Source organism: Anabrus simplex, chromosome 14 (assembly GCF_040414725.1).
Source record: "Anabrus simplex isolate iqAnaSimp1 chromosome 14, ASM4041472v1, whole genome shotgun sequence".
Classification (NCBI taxonomy): Eukaryota; Metazoa; Arthropoda; class Insecta; order Orthoptera; family Tettigoniidae; genus Anabrus; species Anabrus simplex.
Window position 1 is genome coordinate 42255007 of NC_090278.1, and position 14761 is coordinate 42269767.

At 37.9% G+C, this 14761-nt stretch overlaps 1 non-coding gene across 1 annotated transcript; it reads left to right on the forward strand.

Annotated features, from left to right (window-relative positions):
• Positions 1-362: 362 nt before the first annotated feature.
• Positions 363-436, forward strand: TRNAL-CAA (transfer RNA leucine (anticodon CAA)). Its single transcript has one exon. It is a non-coding gene; the product is annotated as a tRNA-Leu (tRNA).
• The last annotated feature ends 14325 nt before the right edge of the window (positions 437-14761 follow it).

A 14761-nucleotide genomic window follows, 5' to 3' on the forward strand; every position in this document is an offset into this window, starting at 1 on the left:
AATATTCACTCCACCACAGCGCGAGACCAAACAAGGTAATGAAGAAAGATAATGGTTAGGTGGATCGCTGATTCAATTGCGTTCCATCGTCCGCATTATGTCAAGCTGGTGTGAGAACACGAACTTGAGTGACGTTTCCGTATGCGCGGGGTGGTACATCAAGCGACTAGTTGCGCCACTAGTCACCCACGGCTAATAGGCTACATTTACTGCAATGCCTTGTCACGCAGTTGAACAACTAAAAGTCGCCAGAGCAGTTGCCGGCTCAGATGACGGCCGGCAACTAGTTGCTCAGTTGCGCCACTAGTCGCCCACGACTAATACCGGCCTTAGATCCTTTCCAACAGAACAAAGATGGCCTAGGCCACCATAGCTCAATTGGTAGAGCAACCGACGCAAAATCGGGAGGTTGTGGGTTCGGATCCCACTGGTGTCTGGTTGGCCATTTTTGTTCTGTACTTAACATCTCTTCAACACGTACTAAATGTACGTAACACGACCTAATAGGTTGAAAGTCGGTTTCGATTGTTATGTTTTCCTTGACAAAATAAAGAAGGAATGCAAGGGCGTAATCTATATATATAAAATAACATGTCCTGACAGACTGTGACTGATTCATCATCGCCGAGCCAAAACTACTCGACATAATGAAATTAAATTTAGAGGATACATTTATAGTACAATGTAGGTGCTCGCTAAGGGAGGATTTCTGGATATTCCATCGCTAAGGGGGTGAAAAACTGGGTGAAATTTTAAAATGAGTGTATCTATATCTCAAAACTTTAAAAGTTTACAGATGTAAAAATTGGTATTTAGAATCTCCTTTAAAAATAAGGAAACGCATATTTTTTTTGTTTTCGGAAAATCCCAATAGGAGGGGTGTAAAAGGGTGAAAAAAGGAGTTGAATGCCTTTAATGAGGATACTTATATCTCAGAAAATGAAGACATTACAGACCTGAAAATTGGTATTTGGGATCTCCTATCAAAATAAAGAAACACGTACTTTTTTGTTTTTGGAAAATCCAATTAATGGGAGGGTGAAAAGGGGGGTGAATTTTTAAAATGAGTGCATCTATATCTCAAAACTTTAAAAGTTTACAGATGTAAAAATTGGTATTTAGAATCTCCTTTAAAAAAAAAAAGAAACGCCATTTTTTGTTTTCGGAAAATCCCAACAGGAAAGATGAAAAAAGGGTAAAACAGGGGTTGAATGCCTTTAATGAGGATACTTATATCTCAGAACAGAAGATATTACAGACCTGAAAATTGGAATTAATTGGGATCTCCTTTGAAAATAAGGAAACGTGTATTTTTTGTTTTTGGAAAAGCCTATTATTGGGGGGTGAAAAGGGGAGGTGAATTTTTAAAATGAGTGTATCTATATGTCTAAACCTTTAAAGTTTACAGATGTAAAAAAAAGGTAAAATAAAGAAGTACATATTGTTTTGTTTTCAGAAAATCCCAATAGGAGGGGTGAAAAAGGGTGAAAAATGTGTTGAATGCCTTTAATGAGGCTACTTATATCTCAGAAACAGAAGATATTAAAGACCTGAAAATTGGTATTAATCGGGATCTCCTTTGAAAATAAGGAAACGCGTAATTTTTTATTTTGGAAAATCCAATTAATGGGGTTAAACAGGAGTGACAAATTGGGGTGAATTTTTAGAAAGACTATATATCTACAGTATAACTCAGAAACGTAAAAACTGGTATTTGGAATCTCCTGTAAAAGTAAAGAAACAGGTGATTTGTTTTTGGAAACTCCATTTAAGGAGAACTAAAAAGGGGGTGAAATTTTAAAATGAGTAATTCTATAGTATATCTCAGAAACTTAACCTGTTACCGAAGTGAAAATTAGTATTTTTTATCTCTATTAAAAATAAAGAAACATGTATTTTTTGTTTTCTGAAAAAACACTTAGGTGAAATGGTAAAAAAGACTGAAAATGGGGTTGAATTCTTTTAATTAGGATAATGATATCTCAAAAGCTGAAGGTGTTACAGACGTGAAATTTGATATTTGGAATCTCCTTTAAAAATAAAGAAATACTTCTTTTTTGTTTTCAGAAATCCACCTGGGGGGAGGGGATTGAAAAATTTGTTGAATTATTTGTATGAGGATACTATTATCTCAAAAACGAAAGATTTTCCTGACGTGAAAATGCTTCAAAATTAAAGAAACATGTATTCTCCAAAAATCCAATGAGGTGGGGAGGGCCAAGTGAAAGAACTGAAAAATTTAATTAATGTTATTTGCTTTACGTCCCACTAACTACTTTTTAAGGTCTTCGGAGACACCGAGGTGCCGGAATTTAGTCCCACAGGAGTTCTTTTACGTGCCAGTAAATCTACCGACACGGGGCTGTCGTATTTGAGCACCTTCAAATACTACCGGACTGAGCCAGGATCGAACCTGCCAAGTTGGGGTTAGAAGGCCAGCGCCTTAACCGTCTGAGCCACTAAGCCAGGCGAATTGAAAAATTAATTGAATAAATTGTATGAGGTTACTTACATCTAATAAAAACTAAAGTTGTTATAGACATGATAATTGGTATTTGAATCTCCCTTACAAAGAAAGAAAAAAGCGTTTTTGTGGGGAAATCATCTTGGGGATCTGGGGTGAAAAGGAGTTGAATTCCTTTTATGAGGACACATACCTCAAAAACTGAAGATGTTAGAGTCGTGATAATTGGTATTTAGAAGATCCTTGACTATTAAAGAAACAAGTATTTTTTGCCGTGAAATTCATTTAAGGTGGGGAGTGTGAAAGGTAGAGAAAAAAGTGAATTATTTTTATGGGGATACTTATATCTCAGAACTGAACGTAACAGACATGAACATTGGTATTTTGAATCTCCTTTAAACATAAAGAAACACGCCTTCTTTTTTTTTTGGAGGGGGAGGGGGTAAATCAACTTAACAGCGGTGGAGTGAAAAAGGAATTGAGACCAATTGATTTTACTGTTCATAATGTACTTATTCTGTACATAAACTGATCGTTTTTAATATTTCCTGGGTTTGTTTTGAAGAGCATCTCTTCCTTTGGAGAACATAAAGTTAGATTACAGTAGATTCTCCTGGCATATAAATAAAAATTTAAACACATTTGAAATAAACGATAGGAATGACATTGACCGTGCAATTGTTCACCTCTATAATAAGGTCAATAATGCACGGAAGTGTATCGTTCGTGTCGCCAGAAATCTCGCGCACTTGCTTATGCGCGACGATAGTGCTGGTCACATTATCAGCAATGACGATGGCAGCAGATGTAATTTACTGTTAATAATAATAATAATAACAATAATGTTCTGCACCGTCGTCAAAATGTGCGGACCGCGCTGGAAACGGGTCCTGGCCGGGTAACGACTATGATTGCAGTCCGGCCGCGGGTCAGTACCGCCAAGGCACCCAAGACGACGACACGCCAATCTCCTCAAGGATTTCATCCATATTAAAAATGCTTATAGGAAAAGATGGCAAAGATTTAGGGACTTAACTGACCGGGTGGAATACCTGGACCTAGCCCAGGGAGTACGAAATCGATTGCTGAAAAGAAAGATTGAAAAATGGGAGGAACTTTGCCGTAATCTCTCAGAAAATAAGTCAGATCACAAATTTTGCCGGATTCTCTCAGAAAACGAGTCAGATTGCGAATGTCAGCGGATTGTATATAGAATGTTAAGCATTCCATTATAAATTTCATTATAATACCGTAGTGAAGCACGGGTATCTTGCTAGTTAGGTAATCTATCAATCTTAACTAGCATTATAACAGAGGAATAATTAATGCAATTTTTGCTACTGGTTTAACGTCACACTAACACATCAAAGGTTCTCGGCGAGAGGTGGGTTGGGATGATGGGAAAAAGCCAGGATTGGAAATTTAGCAGCCGTAGCCTTAATGTAGGTACAGCCCCAGCATTTGCCTAGTGTGAAAAACAAGAAACCAAGGGAAACCATCTTCAGAGCTACCAACGGTGCGATTCAAACCCACCATCTCCTAAATGCGAATAATGAATGATTATTAATATCGTTGCTATTTATATATCAACATTTCACATAAATCATTAACAAATCAGACTAAAGAAGCTTTCCTGAATAATTTTAGAAAATGTTACAAGACAAATTCAAGAGATAGGGCAAGTTGTGGATGTTTAATTTCACAAAGACTACTTTTTGTTCAATCCAGAACATAAAAGTGAAAATCCACAGCCTGTTTCCAGTTATTCGACCGGGTCAGGAATGGAATGAATGAAGCCCCCATTTAGCGGCGAGGACAGGAAATGTGACGGCTGCCAAAGCCTGTCGCACTCCTCTGCGATAAATGATTGACAGATGAAATGAAATGTTAATGGAGTGTTGCTGGAATGAAAGATGACAGGGAAAACAAGAGTACCCAAAGAAAAACCTCTCGCGCCTCCACTTTGTCCAGCACAAATCTCACACTGAGTGACTGGGATTTGAACCACGGTATCCAGCGGTGAGAGGCCGTTTGATCAAGAACATTATGCCAAAAAATGCTGAATGATTTCAACAAAAACGTCATCGACTGCTTCGAGGCTGGGAAGCGGAAAGTGAAAATACAGCCAACATACTGCTTTCCCAAATAGGAAACGTAGATCACACGTCAAACAGCTTGGATGTGGCACAAAGTCGAACAATCGTTAAGAGAGGGACATCGAGCGTTCCTGTAACCACTACTGGAAACTAGAAGCAACGATGCAGTGTAATGCTTGATGTAACAGCTGATGACGAAAAGCTTGCACCTTTCCGTTCTGAAACTAAAAACAGTGCCAAAAATAAAATTTCAACGAGGGATCCACATTCGTATCCACGAAAAGGGTGGATGGAAAAATGACTAATACAAGATTGGATAGCTATGGTTTGGGGAAATTGAGCAGGGTCTCTCCATGAATGCCCAGCTCTCCTCGTGTTGGACATTTTTCGTAGCTATTTGATGGAAGACACTAAGAAGTTACTGGAAACCATGAAATATGATTTGGTAGTCATTCCCAGTGGATTGATGTAAGTACTTCAACCTTGTAAGTTTCAATAAATAAACCATTCAAGTACAATGTGTGAAAACTCTTATCAGTGCTGAATGGCAGAAAGTGTGCACAAACTTACTCCAACAGACAATACTCTGAAACCACTGGTGGAACTCCTTTGTGAATGGATATTGAACGCTTAAGACATGATTTCTTGTAAGGCAACTGAAAAGACCTTCAAGAAACTAGAAATCTTGGATACATTAGATGGGACTGAATATGACTTCTTATGGAGAGATATGACCAGTGATCAGTAGCAATTATTTCTGCAATGCCAGTAGCGACATTGAAAACCGTAGCCTGTAAAGCGTTAGGACATCTTCTATTCCTTTTTGCTGGCATATCATTATTATGTATGTGAATGGTACTTTAGTTAATTCATATCTATTTTGCTTCAGGTCACATCAGCTCCTAATGGGAAGAACGTTTTCCAGTGTCCGTAGTTCGACCACGCATGTTCTACTTGCCTGATGAATTTTATGTCAAATGACGATAACTGCAAATGAGATGAACCAATTTTGTCTATAGTATATTTAATGTATATCATTATTTATAAGTTTCATTTCCGTATTGATTGGATGCATGTATATAGACAAGAAAGATGTTCCACCTATCAATACTATTTATTCTTTTTGCTAAGGGCTTTACGTCGCACCGACACAGATAGGTCTTATGGCGACGATGGGATAGGAAAGGCCTAGGAGTTGGTAGGAAGCGGCCGTGGCCTTAATTAAGGTACAGCCCCAGCATTTGCCTGCTGTGAAAATGGGAAACCACTGAAAACCATCTTCAGGGCTGCCGATAGTGGGATTCGAACCTACTATCTCCCGGATGCAATTACTATTTATTATGAGCAGATTCACATCAGTACCGGTTTCGACTGTTTACAGTCATCATCAGCTGATACATTACAATATTACAACCATTAGGCATTGGTATGTGTCACAAAGATGTTATTGTTCATTAGAGCATCCGGATGTCTAATGGGGTTGTGGATTAGATACATTCGTCATATTGTGACTATATGGGGTTGAAACTGTGTCTAAGACCAATATGGCAGTGAAAAGCTTAACTAAACTTAAAACAAATTGTACGTATACATTAAACACATTAAAAACATAAGAAACATATATATATATAAAATGCCCGGTGAGTTCAAACACATTAAAATATTAAAAACATGTATGTAAAAAACACGTGTTAAATTTAAAAGTTCATGCTTTGCAAAGTTCTTTCTCTCTTGAGGCTTCCTTGTTGGGTTCTTGTACATCTATGTTTATGTTGTTTGGTTTCGTAAACAATTCTTGAAGATGTTCTATTTGAGTAAGTATATATCATATGTGTTCGTAGCGAAACCCAAGTCGTAGGATGGTCAAGTATTGTTGTAGCTCAGCTGCTGATGTATTTTAATGAATTTTGAAGCGGATTGTAGTGTCTTGAATTTTAAATTCAGTGAATATAAGTTATTGGTGGCGACCTCCTCCTTGTCTGTATTCGTGTTTAGGAGCTGCCATTATCTGTGAAAGATAAAGTGGTATGAGTACAGTGTGAGTTTGAAGGAATGCCTGAAGTTGTGTGTGGAAGTGAAAAGGTACTTACTGCTGTGGTTGTTGTGGTTGAGCGGCGTTCTGTTTAAGAGCTTGTTGCGCACTGCTGGGTGTACATCTGAGACTTGTGTTCGCTGTTGTGAGGGATATAGATGGAGGGGTAAGGGGAGTGGCTATTGTGGGGGTAGGGGTGGGTCTGGGCTTGTCATTCGTCGGTCTTCTGTTCTGATCTGTTTATTTACTATTTTGAAGTAAGACAGGTAGAGCTTTATTGAAGATGATACTGGTTTTCTCCGTAATGTCATTAATATTGTAATTAGGATTGGCATATTTGTCCAGGGAAATATAGAGATCTTCAGTTATGTTAAGCAGGGGGCTCTCAGAATTTATGTTTAATATTTTCATATCGTTTTCGATGTTCATGAACCTGTGTTTGAATTCTTCTACATGCTGACCTACTGATGGAAAGTGGTTATGTTTTACTGCGTTTATATGTTCGTTGTAGCAGATTGCGAAGTTTCTGCCTGTACATCTATTATAACTTGTCTCGCAATTGTTGCATCTAATAAGGTAAACTCCTGATTGGTTGTATTTGTTGTTAACTGTCCTGGTGTTATGTATAGTGCTGGTGCTGTTGTGCGTGGTTTTAAATGCTATTTTCAGGTTGTACTTCTTAAAAACGTTAGTTATAGTATATATATGTGTGTATTGTTAAAAGTAAATAAGGCGTAATCTTTCTTGGGTTTGTCTATTTTTGTTAGTTTAGTTTTGGGTTGAAATTTAATCTTATAAATGATTTTGTTGACCATTTCTTTACTGTATCCATTGTATTTGGCTATGTCATGGATTAATTTTTGTTCATTATTTAGATCTTCTGCTGTCATTGGAATGTTGAAGGCTCTGTATACCATGCTATAGTAAGCTGCTCTTTTATGTGTGTTGGGGTGAATGGAATCTATTTTTATGGTATTTGAGGTATGTGTAGGTTTCCTATAGATTTTGTAGGATAAGTGGTTGTCGTGTCTGGTTATTGTCAGGTCCAAGTAATTTAAGATGCGGTTATTTTCAGTCTCTTTAGTGAATTTTATCTGGGGGTCCAATGTGTTGAGTTTGTCTAATATGGTATTTACGTCAGTGGATCTATTATCTATGATTACAAAGATGTCGTCAACAAATCTGCACCAATAGTATATATTCTCTATTTTATTGATTGATGTATATTCTAGGTGTTCTATGTAAATTTCTGCTAATATCCCAGAGGCACGGGATCCCATAGGTAGGCCTTGTTGTTGGTATATGGTATCGTGGAATTTGAGGTAATTATTATTATTTATGGCAAATTCAAGTAAATTCATGAGTTGATCTATTTCTAAGGTGCTCAAATTGCCATAGTTTTTTAAGTTGGATTCGATTATTTCAATTGTTTGTTCAGTGGGAATGTTTGGACACATGTTGTTATATCAAATGAAGTGAGGGTATGGTGTTGTTCAATCTTTAATTCTTTAGTTCTATTGCAAAATTCTACTGAGTTTTGTACTGTTTTGTTTGCTAAAAATGAGTAATGCTTTTTAAGGAATTTATGAATAAACTGCGAAAGTTTATAAGTTGGGCTAGCTCTGTAATTTATGATTGGTCTCATGGATATGTTTCCTTTATGTATTTTGCAGTTGGTAAATGAGGGTTCATTGTTATGAGTTTTGCAGATTCTTTTTCGGTAAGCAGAAAGTGTGTGTTCTTAAGTAGACTTTTGAGGTCTCTTTGTATGTTGTTGGTTGGATCTTTATGTTTGATTAAAAAGGTGTTGTCTTAAAAAAAAGATTCTTTGGTCTTTGTTATGTATTCGTTCTTATCCATAATGACAGTAGTATTGCCTTTGTCGGCTTTCGTTATTAGTAAATTGTCCCGTTTTATTTTGTTTTTGAGTTTGTTTAAGTGCGATTTATTGGTGGTATTGTTGTTTGGGTTGTTGTTGTGAGTGTTATCGATATATTGCGGGATCCTTTTGCTGATTTCGTGTCTGACTTCTTCTCGTAAATCGTATGGGGTTTTCTGTATGACGTGTTCTGTTTCGGTGATGGTAGTTATGATGTTTTGAAAGGATGATTTATTACCTCAGTTGTGTTTGGGTCCCTTACTTAGCCGTTTCTGTTTCGTCAAATACGGTTTGTGTGAGATTTTTCACAAGTGAATGGAATCTGTGTTGGGAATCTTTGTTGGAGTGGGGTAAAGGGTCTTTGTGTGGGATTTCGGTTGGTGGTTTCAGTGTTTCTAATTTCTTGTTCAATGTATTTTGTTTTTTGATGGCTAAATCTTCTATTTTTTCTAGGAGAATGCCGAAATTCGTTCAAGAATTTTTATCAATTATCACATTTTCACAGATCTGCAGTAGTCCTAGACTGTACTCATATAAGATACTAGCTCATGCACTCGTGCTTTGCTAAGGAATTCGACACTGCATACGAAATTCTAGGTAAAATACCATCCACATTGTAAGATTTTTTTTTTTTTTTGCTAGGGGCTTTACGTCGCACCAACACAGATAGGTCTTATGGCGACGATGGGATCGGAAAGGCCTAGGAGTTGGAAGGAAGCGGCCGTGGCCTTAATTAAGGTACAGCCCCAGCATTTGCCTGGTGTGAAAATGGGAAACCACAGAAAACCATTTTCAGGGCTGCCGATAGTGAGATTCGAACCTACTATCTCCCGGATGCAAGCTCACACCCGCGCGCCTCTACACGCACGGCCAACTCGCCCGGTTGTAAGATTTTATTACATTGGATTACTCTTTGAGGTACCCAAGAAACACCACAGAGAGGTCACCATACGTCGTTTTGATCCTCGCATCCTAAGATTTAAAATTAGCTTTGTCTCGTCCTTTTACTACAAATTCGATTTTCACCTGTATTAACCTATGCTATTGGACAAAGGGCCTAAACCTAAGAGAGAAGCTAAATTTTGAAAAATTATTTCTTAGTGTGCCTTCAGGACAGAAGATGAACCTATTATCCTAATTCATCTTTCTGGGTCTTTTGGATTTAGAGATCTGGTGATCAGTGAGTGGTATTTGCCTTTTATATATGTCGGTTGAGTACCAATATACAAACTTCAGTTCTTTTACTTTCAAACACACCCACATACTTTCCAATTAAACAACATTCTTCTCTTATTCATTGCCTCTAAATGCTCGTGTTTTTGTCTTCCCAGTCTCCTATAAAAATCTCAACCCACATGTGATAAAATACCACCCCATTTAACCATCCTGAGCACCTAATGTAAAGAAACAAAAGACGTTCACTGTCTAACACGTTCAGAAACCTTAAAGAAATGTATTAATTTGTCTCTAAAAACTGTTCAAAATGTGTTTGTGAAACAGGAAAATTTTAACCAAAATGTTAAATTAATGACAATTGATAGTTAACATTTGTTAAGTATAATTTAACAGGGTTGAAGAAACCAGACATACCTACTGGAATTTTCAATGAAAATTGCTGCACTAAGTAAGCTGTGACTGACTAGATGAAATTAAGGAATTAAAGCAGAAAAATGTATAAAGCTCCTTAAGGAATTATTGGTAATGGACAGGGTATGAACAAGTAATGTATAAAAATAAATAGGAAATCAAAACTTGGAATGAGGACAAGGGCATCCTATTCTTATTCCCAGCTCTCTATATGAGATCTTAACTATAAACATCTTCATACCTTGTGTAGATTCCAAAGGATCTTGAATATCTTCAGTACTGGTAAACGAGTTGTCTTTAGAAGCATCAAAGCTAGAGAGGAAAGTAAATTTTAGTTAGTGAAACAGAAAGGCGTAACTTTTAAACGAGGTAAAACAAAATGATACACAGGAATATAAAGCCGAATTCAGCTTACAATAGAAAAAGTGACAACCTACTAATCATATCTACAGGATGCAGCAAAGCAAACAGTATGGAAATTACAAACATACTCTGAACATCAAGTCAGGATACCTTATTATGACATCCAAGGTGACGACAACTGCGTCGTTCAGTAGAGCATGTGTTCAAAATGTGCACCCTCAGGTCTCGTGCACGGTTCATAACAGTCGCACAGATTGTCGAACGTGTTGATGAATACAAGTTTCCGCAAGAACACAAAAAATGACTATCTTCTCTCATAATTCAGAACGTTCCTAGGAGGGTCAATTGACCAGAAACAGATTCTTTCAGCTAAAGTTGTTGGACAAGTTGTCCCCGATCCCAGTTCACGGTGACCGACACCTGGCAACTAATTTCCGCTAACACAATACTGATCCTGTATAATGACACTTCTCGGTGACATGTAATGTCGTGTTACTTGGAGCCGTCTTGTTAAATCACTCCTGGTATACTGCATCTTTTTAACATCGTGCAAGCTCTGCCCACTCCATTGTTTCACAATAAATACCTCCTCTGTTAAGTGAACAACGTGCTGCTCCACACGCAACAGATGGCGTCAAGAAATGTTCACACAATGTGCATGTAAGTCAGACATGCGTGATATTCAGTAGTGTTTATTTTGACTTTTCTGATCATTGTAAATCCGTACCTAATACAGACATAACATAAGCTCTCCGATCATCACCAAAAACCTACTTGAGTCAGTTCAACAGAGACACAGTTATCACAAGATGGGATAAATATTAGGAATACACAACTGTGGAGTGGCAGGCCACACAACTAAATAACATCTCAGAGATGTGATGTGAAGAAATGTGTAGAATGGGTGTTAAAAGTACCCCAAGAAATATTTACAATAAGAGAACCTGTTATGACATGCATTTCAAAACCCAACTAGAAAAAACAGAAAAATTATAACAGAAAAAAATATACAAATAATCTACAGGCAAGATAATGAATTTAAAGAAGGAAACATCAGTAGATATTTAATGAATTAAAACTATCTATATGCTCCGATTCCTAAACAAGTACAAAAGCATTACCAGGACCAGGACAATTATACATTTTCTTCCAGACATCAGTGAGCAAGGAAGGGGTCTGAAGCTTACCACCAAGTTGATATTTCTGCTCTATTTAATGGCCGTAGCCATAAAACTAGAAGAGATAGATGTAAGAGAAGCAAAAATGGCAAAGAGCGCACATCATCATAGCCACAACAGTTGCAAATAACGTTACACGTAATGTCACGAAGTCAGTAGAGTCAGAAATAATTAAAAATAATAAAACCCACCTGGGTTGGTTTCTTTCAACCCCCTGTAAAGTACAAAGAACAAGTAAGTATAGGACCTTTCTTTCCCAGAAATCCCTTCATAGTTTTAAAAGCACCTTATATCCATTCCTTCTGGGAGCTCTTCAAACCCCATCTCATCTTCCAGGGCTGCCTCCTTACATAGAAGGTTAACCTGGACATCCACAAATGTAGGCTCAAGCACTTCTGATTCTTCACCATTGTTGTTGGTCTCCCCCTAAAGACAAAAGAAACATACAAATGTAGGATTTATTCATCTCTTATTTGAGAAACATATATCTGTCAAATTTCCCACTTTGTTCTTTTAAGAAATTTTTTTAAAATTAATATTTGAATTTAATAATAATACGAGGATTGGGGCAAAAGTCATGGCAACTATTATTTTTCTTGTAGATATGTGAACGGATCACAAACGTATATGTATCATGTGAAAGTTCTACAGGCATAGTGTGTATGCAAAACATCAGATGGCTCTGTGATAGCTGGTAGTAGTGCAGCGAGGGCTGTGAAATCAGTCAGTTGGTGAATGTTGTGCTAGATGGAAGTAACCCGTGTTGAGCAGCATGCTTACATCAAAATAGTCGTTCTCCGCGGGAGAAATGCGATGGAATGTCACAATGAATTAGTGAAAGCCCTTGGGAATAATGCCCTACCATACCGCACAGTAGCACGGTGGGTGGGAAAGTTTCAGCAAGTATGTGGGTCAACCAGTGATGAGCAACGTTTGGGACGACCTGTCAGCGTACGGACCGAAGTGGCACGTGCCGTCATCGAGCAGCTCCTGAATGAAGACAGACAATGGACGCTACTGGAGTTAGAGAGGGCAAGTGGCATCGAGAAACGCACTGTCCACAGGATATTGCATAATGAGCTGCAACTGCGCAAAATCGCATCGCGGTGGGTACCGCGTGCACTGACGGAAGTTCAAAGGTAGGTGCGCTTTGCAATATGCTCTGACCACCTTGCATACTGACAACAGGACGGCGATCAATTCTTGTCACGAATAATCACCATTGATGAATTTTGGGCCAGGGCATACGAACCAGAACTGAAACATAAGTCCACGGAGTGGCGACATGCTGGATCACCAAGGCGGCAGAAGGTCCGTCAGAATCCTTCCCCAAGCAAATTGATGGTGATCGCCGCGTATGACATTAGGGGTGTCATTGTTTGCCACTTTGTTCCACATGGCAGAACAGTGACCGCACAGTACTACAGGGACTTCCTGATGCGACAGGTATGACGTGGTGTTCGGGAGAAACGTCCAGACCTTGTGGACAGTGCAATAATCCTGCGTGACAATGCAAAACCACATAAAGCAGAGTGTGTAGGGCAGCTACTGCGACGTTGGGGATGGGAAGAATTGGAGCAACCACCATACTCTCCCGACATTTCGCCCTGTGACTTTGATCTCATTCGAAAGATTAAGGAACCACTACATGGTAGGCGGTTTGCAACACAAGAGGACATTGCTAATGCCAACAGGTGACCCGATTCACACATGGGGCAGCAAATGCTGAGGCAGATGGTATTCAGCGCCTCCCACATCATTGGCAGCGTGTGGTGTCAGTAGCAGGGGACTACTTTTGAGGGTCTTTAGGTCCAGGCTTGTCGTGTCAACTTTATGTGTACTGTGTTGTCATTCTTTTGCACCGGGAAGGCCATATTGCCCTGTATAATACCGTAATAAATTAGTGTATTACGATATTCCAGTGCTATTCATTGACAACACATGTAGTTAACACCTTGTCCTTTCGTCTGTATGTGTCACATTTTCCAACCGGACTGGTATCTTCAAGAAAAAAAATAGTTGCCATGACTTCTGCCCCAACCCTCATATATTACATTTCATTATATATAATATTCAATAATAACTAATGAGGGAATGGTACAAGATTAACCCAAAGAATATCCGAATTGGAGGACACAAAGACAACATAAATTTAAATTGCCTAGGATTTGCCGATGACCTGCTCTCTTGTCCAACAATATTCAGGAACCCAGACAACAAGTTATATAACTACAGGAAATAACACAGAAAATTGGTCTTGGAATATCTTTTGAAAAGATTAATCATGTTTACTGACCCACCACTCATAAACAAAATTGCCATAGGAAACCAAGAAATCAAAATAGTAGATAAATTTACATATCTGGGAGAAATCATAACATATAACCTCAATGAAAAGCCAGCATGGCATAACAGAATAAATAAAATGCCACCACGAATACCTGCAACAAAAAGGGCCTGTCAATAGCAGCAAAATTAAAGCACTACAAAACAGTCACTCAACTAGACATAACATACACAAGTGAAACCATCTTCAAAACAAGTAACACTACACAAATAGACAAAATACTCAAGATAGAGAGAAAAATCATTAGAACGTGCATCAACAAATCATACCAAAAAGATGGACACTGGAGAGTAGCTTCTAATCTAATGAAACAGTCTGCAAGGAAATATGACCAGTAATGAGCACAATCATAAAGAAATGCATTTCATTTTTTGGACATCTAATCAGGACACCAGAGAACAGGATCATCAGGAGAATAATAGAAAAATTATGGAATAGTAAGTGCAACATTAAGTGGATTACAGAAATCAAGGAAGATATGAACTACAAATTACAGTGAAAGACCTAAGAAACAAAACCAACAAAATTAAGAAACTCACAGACAAGGAAAACAGACTGCAAACCAGAATCAACAAACAGACAATAAGAAGGGTGATTTCCGATGAAGAAAGAAGGATAAGATCAGAGAGAATGAAGAAGTACTGGGCTAACAGGAAACTGAAAATTCTTTGTATAAAGTTGGCTAGAGTGGTCCAATGAAGGCCATAAAATGTAAATAATAATAATAATAATAATAATAATAATAATAATAATAATAATAATAATAATAATAATAATAATAATAATAATAAACTCCGCCAGTGCCGGTCCCAAGC